The sequence below is a fragment of the Scylla paramamosain genome, chromosome 6 (genome assembly GCF_035594125.1).
Source record: "Scylla paramamosain isolate STU-SP2022 chromosome 6, ASM3559412v1, whole genome shotgun sequence".
NCBI lineage: Eukaryota > Metazoa > Arthropoda > Malacostraca > Decapoda > Portunidae > Scylla > Scylla paramamosain.
The window spans coordinates 34,751,997-34,761,745 of record NC_087156.1 but is presented as its reverse complement, the minus strand read 5'-3'; positions in this window follow the sequence as shown (position 1 = coordinate 34,761,745).

Below are 9,749 nucleotides of genomic sequence, written 5' to 3'. Positions count from 1 at the left end.
CATTGGGGGCAAGTGAACCGAAGAGGAATACAAAACTGTTTCACGTATAAATGTCGTGTCCCGCTGAGTGCGTGGAGGCCTCGGGCGCTGCGCTACAATTGGAAAAAGAAAGAGGATGAAAGAGGAAGCTCCAGTGACCATTTGGGAGAGTGTGATCAGCTGTGCTGGAGAGCGATGGCTGGATTTGGAGGGACTCGTGTGTCGGGGACTAGCGGAGTGGAAGGGAAAGGGGAGCGAGGCGTGGACTTTATCAGACGGGAGGGGCGCTTGTGTGGCCCTCACGTGCTCCACTATTTCAGCCAGAAAAAAGAGTACCTTGAAAAATAGACTCACTGACAGAAGGGCATGCCCTTGTTGATCGTTGTAATGCGATGAGGGATAGTCGCTTCTCTTGCCTCGCCCAGCTGCTCATCGCGTCGCCTCGCCTCGCCTCGCCTCGGCTCTCATCGCCTCGCAGTGACCTCCATTCTGAACTAAAAGCAGAAAGCGAAAAAAATAAATAAACAAATAAAATAAAATAAAATAAAATAAATAAATAAAAAATAACGGGAAAAAAAGTTAATTCGGCAGAAAGTAAAAAAAAAGATTGAGCTCTAGCCTAAGAGGGTAGGAGGAGGACGACAAGACAGAGAGAGAGAGAGAGAGAGAGAGAGAGAGAGAGAGAGAGAGAGAGAGAGAGAGAGAGAGAGAGAGAGAGAGAGAGGTCGATGGAACTGACAGGACGATCATAAGAAAATGTATATACTTTCTTCGAGGCGGATGAAGAGGAAGCGAAGGAGGACAACACTTACAAAACAAAGAAAAAACAGCGATGAAATTAGCAGAGCGAAAAAAAAGTACAAGGAAAGAGAAAATAAATTCCTGGCAGAAGAGAAAAATGAAAATAAGGAGGAGGAGGAGGAAGAAGAAGAAGAAGAAGAAAAAAAAAAGAAGAAGAAGAAGAGGAGGAGGAGGAGGAGGAGTAGGTAATAATTTGATGATTCCTTGCTAGTCCCTTCCTGTCGCTATCAGATTTCCTGGACTGTAGGAGAAGAGGCCGGAAGAAGAGGCCGTGTGTTTGCAAATACATTACTTCATAACGAGCCCTCGTCACCACGCCTCGCTCGCTACCCCTGCATGCTTTGAGGGACTGCAGCGCCTCGTGAGAACTCCCTCTTGTGACGTACTTACCCCGCCTTTTGATAGTGGGAGTGATGCGGGAAGCTGGTAACGCCTGATGGAGTGACTGACTTGGAGAAGGTTGAATTGCCTCGCGTACCGGGTTGATTTTCACGCAGTATAGAAGGATGAGTTAGATTGAGATGTTCTTATTCATTCAGATCTTCCATAGGGCATAAAAGTAAGTGTTATTTTATGTCATTTATGCATTTGTCCATTTTAGACCATAAAAACTTACGAAAATAAGGGAAGCTGCAAGAAGCCACCAAGCTTACACGTGGCAGTGCCTATATGAAACATACGTACCTAATTCCACCTATCATCCTTATCCATAAATTTGGCTAATCTTTTTCAAAATTTCCTAATGACTCAGCACTAACTGTGGGGATTGGATGTAATGGGATATTATAGTTTTTTTTTTATATATATTTGAAGGAAATGATAGAGTGATACATGGTGTGTGTGTGTGTGTGTGTGTGTGTGTGTGTGTGTGTGTGTGTGTGTGTGTGTGTGTGTGTGTGTGTGTGTGTGTGTACCTGACCACCATATTTCTTGAAACTCATGACTAATCTGTGTGCTGATCATATTTTGTACTTGTTTTTTAATTTAAAGAACCATACAGTTTCTCTCTCTCTCTCTCTCTCTCTCTCTCTCTCTCTCTCTCTCTCTCTCTCTCTCTCTCTCTCTCTCTCTCTCTCTCTCTCTCTCTCTCTCTCTCTCTCGTAACTATCTGTCTGTTTGTCTTTCTATCTGTCTAGCTATGTAGCGTGAAGGAGACCAGCCAAGAGCACAAAAATGAAAAATAAAAGGAATCCCTCCAAGTTGCCGCTCCTAAGTAAACGTAAAAGAAGAAAAGTTTTGCAAAATCGAGGTCAGTTTAGTGGCAGAGATCCTCCGATGCTCTCCTTTTGAAACTGTTTAAATCATATCTAGCTGTCTGTCTGTCTATCTATCTATCTATATCTATCCATCGATATAAGTCTGTCTGTCTATCTGTCAACTATCTAGATGAGATATCTCTTTATCTATTCATATGTCTTTGTGAACTATCTATCTGTTTATCTTTCAACCTATCCACGTCTATCTATCTATCTATCTATCCATGTCTATATTTCTGTTTTCTGTGGGTGAATTTTGCCCTAACTTGTCTCTCAGCCTACAGGAATGGTCAGAATGTCGGTCTAAACTTTCCTTACTGATCCAATTTCTGGCAGATTTTCAGTTCAAGAAAATTTCGAGGACACACTTCTTAACCTTAAATTTTCTCCACCGTCAATACGAGTGAGAGACCAGCCACACACTCGCCCACACACTCACCGGCAACCACCTTCATCCACGGAACACCACCTAAAAGCTATCATAAGCACTCGTTTCTCAGGTACCTTGTCGAGAGCTTAAATGTTTTATCAGGATTCCTCTGAACAAATTCGATTTTTTTTTTTTTTTTATGCACAGAGAGTGATATTTTCAAGAGTGTTCTTTTACTAGGTGTTTTACTTTTTTTTTTTTTTATTTCGTATTTATGTTGCCATTATTTAGATACTGCACACTGGGATAGTTCAGTGCTGACAGCAGGAATTGTATTGTAGAAGTTTTGAGCGGTGGAGCTTTTTTATTTATTTTTTTATTTATTTTTTCCAATTGATAGTTTAATAAGGATTCTGTATCATCATCATCAACAAAACAACGTGAGAACCAAAGTCATCATCAACGTTGTCTTTAAAAACAGTCCTTATAAAAACTGTTCACGAGTAAGAACATTCTTTGTCCCAGATCATATTGAAGATTGCCGACGTGTCTTATATTAAAAAAAAAAAAAATTATGACCCACATTCATGACGTCAGAAATTTTTAAACACGCAAAACTTCAAAATAATCTCTGACCTTTCCTATAGAATACTTAAAAAGAAAAAATATTCATGACGTCAGGAATAATTCTCACAAAACCAGAAAGAATCCAAAAATAGGTGTCCTCTGTGGTAAATCCTTCGCTCTGACGCCATAGGAACATCCCTATCCCCGCCCCCCTCATCCTGTCTCACCTCGGCGTCAGGCTGTCCCGTGACCCAGCACCAAGACTCCGTGAAAGGAAGGAAGCGTAGCGAGGGAGAGACTTGGCGCAGCTCCAGGAGGATAAGAGGTTGGGACATGCAATTGTGTGATGCCCGTGACACCCAATGGCTCTGCAGCGGCGCGCCTCACCCCGGCATAGCCTAGGATTAGTGGTGATGGGTGGTGGTGGCCTTGTGAGGTGCACGCCGCGGCAAACCTCATGACGTAGAAGAGTGTGGGGAACTAGAAGGAAGTGGCTGAAGGAATTATATCAGTTATTATTATTGTTAGTGTTGAAACTGGTGATGGTGGTGGTGATGTTTTTGCTTTTGTTGTTGTTTTTGTTGTTGTTGTTGTTGTTGTTGTTGTTGTTGCTGTTGTTGTTATTGCTGGTGGTGGTGGTGGTACTGCTCTTGTATCTACGTCTGCTAATGTACTACCGCTATTGCTATTAATGCTACTGCTGCTGGTGATGGTGGTGGTGGTGGTGCTACTACTACTACTACTACTACTACTACTACTACTACTACTACTACTACTACTACTACTACTACTACTACTACTACTTGCTGCTACTACTACTACTACTACTACTACTACTACTACTACTACTACTACTACTACTACTACTACTACTACTACTACTACTACTACTACTACTACTTCCACTACTATTACTACTACTATCTAATGCTAATAATAATAATAATGGCAATGATAATATAGGTAATGATAATAGTAATAATAATAATAATAATAATAATAATAATAATAATAATAATAATAATAATAATAATAATATCATCAGTAGTACGATATACTCGATACATATAATTGTTGTCAATTTGAATAAGTAATTAACAAATGAAAAAAAAGTAGCAGCATCAGCAAGACGTAGCTACAGTGGAATTATTATTATTAATGTCAATATCATTATTATTATTATTATTATTATCATTATTATTATTATTATTATTATTATTATTATTATTATTATTATTATTATTATTATTATTATCATTATTACTATTATTATCATTATTATCATCATCATCATCATCATCATCATCATCATCATCATCATCATCATCATCATCATCATCATCATTACTATCAATATATATTAAGAACAATATGAACAACAACAACAACGAAATTTAGAATGAAAACTATTTTCCGTGACACAAAATGCTCGCTGGTTCCGCTACAAAATATGAGGATCGTGAGAATTCCATCGCTATCAGAAGTTATCGGCAAATATTATGATTCAGGAGGCGCAGCGGGACGGAACAGAGCTTGCAGGGTTGCCTTCCGTCTAGAGCCCTTTTTGCCCACAGAATTAAAGGTTTGGTGCGCAGGCTGTTGACTTTCTTCAGTGCATTTCAAGTTGCTTTGCTGCATGCTGGTGAGTAGCGATGTACAAAAATCATCATTACTACAGCTTCCGACAATAGTTCATAACTCAGAAACAAAAGAAAATAAAAAGGGAAAACGAAAAACGAAATAAAAAAAAAAAGTCTTCATTACCACAGCCTCCATCCCCACCATTCACATCCATCACCACTATCACCACCACCAACACCACCACCCTCTCCTCCTCCTCCTCCTCCTCCTCCTCCTCCTCCTCCTCCTCCTCCTCCTCCTCCTCCTCCTCTATCTCCACGTCCTTCACACACCTCCGCGGCCACTGACACCAAGCATTCACATTCATTCACATTCACACACACACTCCTTTACAAAAACGCGCGGAAAACGAGGCAACAATTTCACACTTAATATTCCTTGCATGAGCTGGTCTCCTGAAGCACCAGCAGGGTAGGGCGTCAAGCGGAGTCCTCCTTCCCTCCCACTGCTTCACCTCCTGCTGTTATGTTTACTTCCTGTTACGTTTTCTGTCTATTCTCTCTCTGTTACGTTTTCTACATGTTACCTTCCTGTTACTTGTCCTTCCTGTTATATTTCCCTCTTGTTATGTTTTCTCAGGGTAACGCATTAAGCTGACCCCGCTCCTCACTTTACTTCAACCCCTTATCTGCATTCTCTTCCCATTATAATTACTTTTCTTGTACTCTCGTATGATTTCGTACTGTCTTGCGAATATGTTTGGCTTTAATCCTCTCTTTCTGGTGCTATTTCTGCTCTTGCTTCTCTCGCAGCGTTCATTTATTAAGACGACGAAGTTGTTGGTGTGTGTTTGTGTGTACTGGATGGTTGATTTGCATATGTAGCACCCCTGCCCTCTCTCTCTCTCTCTCTCTCTCTCTCTCTCTCTCTCTCTCTCTCTCTCTCTCTCTCTCTCTCTCTGTTTCTCTCTCACACATACACACACAGAATGCGTAACGACTTGCAGCTCAATATCTCTTTCCACTTCTCACGTAGTTTTTTTCTTTTTCCTCCTCCTCCTCCTCCTCCTCCTCCTCCTCCTCCTCCTCCTCCTCCTCCTCCTCCTCCTCCTCCTCCTCCTCCTCTTCCTTTTCCTTCTCATTCTTATTCTTCTTTTTCTCCTTCTCCACAACCCCTTACTCATTTTCCTACTTCTCTTCTTCATCAACATCATCATCACCATCATCATCATCATCATCATCATCGAGAGAGAGAGAGAGAGAGAGAGAGAGAGAGAGAGAGAGAGAGAGAGAGAGAGAGAGAGAGAGAGAGAGAGAGAGAACGGTGGGGAAGGAGGGGAAATTAATGCATATTTACATACTTAACTGAAGCAGACGTACTCGAAATAACAACAACTTTGATCTATTTATACTCATGTTTCTTTTTTCTTATTATCATTTTTCTTCTTCAGATGTTTAGTAGTTCGAATGATTAAAAATGAAAAAAAAAAAAAAAAATACATCTCGGAGTCTCTTTACGTATTCAGGGTCTGCATTCCTTTAAAAACGCGTAAATCTCGGCATTCCTTGTAAGAATTATTTTGGATTCGTAAGCATGAAGAAGTGGGGGAGTATTTTATGAATGTTTATAAATACTATGTTGGAGGAAAGAGTTTGGGTTTTTATTTACAGTATTCAGCGTCTTGCAACTTAGACTGTTTATAGAATCGTGTGTGTGTGTGTGTGTGTGTGTGTGTGTGTGTGTGTGTGTGTGTGTGTGTGTGTGTGTGTGTGTGTGTGTGTGTGTGTGTGTGTGTGTGTGAGAGAGAGAGAGAGAGAGAGAGAGAGAGAGAGAGAGAGAGAGAGAGAGAGAGAGAGAGAGAGAGAGAACAGAAAGATAAACAGAAAGAGAGACAGAGGCAGAAAAAAAGGCAAAAACATAAACACACACACACACACACACACACACACACACACGAACAAACAAGCAAACAGATACATATTTAAAAAAATAAATAAATAAAAAATAAAAAACAGACACACGAAGGAAAAAAATAGACAGACAAACACAAAACGCACAGAGACGAGACAAACACGGAGACACGTACACCCATAGCATCACATAACATCTCATTAACCTAACCGCATTCAAACTCCCTTAAGCAAGCCCTTCATTCCAGCCAGCAAACCCCAAAAGCCCAGTCATCACACACGGTCCGCTCCTTGGTGTCTCCTGCTGGGGAATGGCGGTGCAGTACATTGGGTCTTCTTGAAGCAGCAGTTGTGGGGTCATTCCAGGCCGTGATGCCGTCGTTGTAGGGAATAATACACGCCTGAATTTTCACCTGCGTTTGGGAGAGAGAGTTAGATAGATAGATAGATAGATAGATAGAGAGAGAGAGAGAGAGAGAGAGAGAGAGAGAGAGAGAGAGAGAGAGAGAGAGAGAGAGAGAGAGAGAGAGAGAGAGAGAGGTGGGGGGATGATATGAATAGGGTAGGAGAGCGGAAAGACGAGGCAGTGATGTGCTATGAAAATTACTGAAGGAATAAATTAAAGAAGGTATGAATGGAGCACCGAGGCAGAGAGAGAGAGAGAGAGAGAGAGAGAGAGAGAGAGAGAGAGAGAGAGAGAGAGAGAGAGAGAGAGAGAGAGAGAGAAATATAATACAAGTAGAATAAGTCTTGTGATAAGTAGAGACACTGAGATGTTAGTTAAAAGAATGAATAATCTAAGAAAGAAATATATGAATAGAGTACCAAGACTAAGAGAGAGAGAGAGAGAGAGAGAGAGAGAGAGAGAGAGAGAGAGAGAGAGAGAGAGAGAGAGGCTGTACTACTCATTCTTCATCACGAACAACCCTCAGCATTGTCTTTCCCTTCAGCAAGACACATCACAGTCTGTAGCGAGGCCGTGCTACACAAAACAAATCCTCTGAACACAAACTTTTGATGTTGTGTAGCTCGAGACAAATTCCTCCTGTTTTTCTCTACCTCCTAAAAAAAGTTACGTCCTAGAAATAAGAAAAAGAATAAGTTTATAGCCACAATAAAAATCTGTGATGCTTTTTGGACTCGAGCCAACGAGTATAATGCGAAGGCCGGCTGGGCGAGGGCGGGCCTTGGGCAGAGGGCGGGGCTGCAGGGAGGCGCGGGAGGCGAAGGAGGAGCCGCCATGAGACTGCCATGAGATTGAATCCTTATCGTGAAAGCCGTGCAGGGGAAGAGGGCTACTGCAATAGGAAACATCGGAAGGAAGAAGGATACAATGATCGAGTTTTGATGAAGCACCGCTGAAGAAGCACTCGGTATCTAGGAGTGAGTGAGTGTTTGGGATGGTTAGATATTGTCATGAGTGTAACGCTCACGTGTAGGTGACGCCCTCAGTGTCAAGGCGGTCGGTGGTTGTGATATTGTCATGTGTGGCCTCCCTTTTGTGGCACTAGTCATGTGGGTGGTTGCATACATACATGCATACAGTCGTCGGCACCTGTGGAGGCAGATTAGTGAAGTGAAGTACAGTGGCAGTCTTAGAGCTTGAGTCTGGCTCACGGGCGTTTCTTGAAGGAAGAGGTAGCGTTCCTTCGTAACCGTAGCCGGCGCCACGTGAATACGCCGATGTGGTGTCAGAACTCAAGTTTCCGTCTTGTAAGCGTTTATGTTTTATTATTTAGTCTCTAAGATATTGTCTTGAGCGCGTTCCACGGGCAGCCATGTGCTACCAGCAAACAATTACTTGGCTCAGGTGTGATACTCATCCCTGCGGTGGTGTAAACAGACGGTCTGGACGCAGCAATTTGCCGCTTGTACTTTACTTTTTGCTGCAGCGAAATACTGCAATGCATAGTCGTTACAGAGCCAACATGAAACACCTTAACAACTTCCTGCAGTGGCTGAGGTAAAATGAGTCTGGGGGAACCGGGACACACCAATGGTCTTCTGCCCTCCCCACAGTCCTTTCCTGATGCCCTGCGAAAAGATCATAATTGTTCATATCATATTTTAAAGTTATAAAAGGTTTATTAACAAGAAATTCGAGAATATTTTAGTCACAGCTTTTATTTTGCCAGTTACAGATCCATTTTCTCTGGATATGCTGTAACGTTTTCTGTGAAGGCAGTGGCGGCGGCGGCGGCGCTCAGTTGTCTGGGTGCGGGAGCCACCTACAGGAGGAGCGTTTGAACCTCGGCGCGCTACACACGAATTTCGCGGTTCTTATCGATTCTCTCCGAGTTGGTTCCAGTTCAGCGATGGACCCGGGCGTGCGGGACGGTACGTGTCGCTCTCGGTGTTGTGGTGACTGTGTGGGCGGGTGAGGGCGCCCAACACGCCCCTACCCGCCCTGTGAGAGTGTAAAGGCACCTTGGCTTTTTTACCAATCTGTCAAGCCCTGAGCGGCCAGTTGTGTGGTGTTGTGCCGAGTTTTGAGTGGTGAGGCTGAGTCGCAAGAGCCGTGATGCTCATGCACGCGCTCGCTGCCTCGCTCCCCGGCGCCAGGCAGGAGCCGGAGTCAGTGTGTCACTGTGTTGCATTGAAGAGTAAACACAACGCTTGTCGCCTCCAGCCTTCCAAGAGCGGGGCACACAGGAGCAACATGATGCTCCTGTGATCTTACCATGCTGAGCTTTCTCTCTCTCTTCGTTCTGTGTGTGTGTGTGTGTGTGTGTGTGTGTGTGTGTGTGTGTGTGTGTGTGTGTGTGTGTGTGTGTGTGTGTCTCACAAAAAACTGGAGGACTTTTCAGATGTAATGACCCGGTTTTGGTAATCCTCCTCGCCCCAACACGTGTAATTTCTTCCCACCTGTCTGACGGCGCAAGCCAGACTCTACTAACTGACGCTAATGTGTCCCCGCCCTCGCCTGCCGCGCCTGCATGTGTGAAAGCGGTGTCTTTTGTCTGCGTGCATCCATCTGTGTGTCTGTGTGTGTCCGTGTCCCCATTTCCTCCTCCTGCTACTCCAATTCACCTTCTCTCTCTCTCTCTCTCTCTCTCTCTCTCTCTCTCTCTCTCTCTCTCTCTCTCTCTCTCTCTCTCTCTCTCTCTCTCTCTCTCTCTCTCTCTCTCTCTCTCTCTCTCTCTCTCTGTTTCTGTCTCTTGCATCTGTCCATCTGTCTGTCAGTTTCTCTCTCTCTCTCTCTCTCTCTCTCTCTCTCTCTCTCTCTCTCTCTCTCTCTCTCTCTCTCTCTCTCTCTCTCTCTCTCTCTCTCTCTCTCTCTCTCTC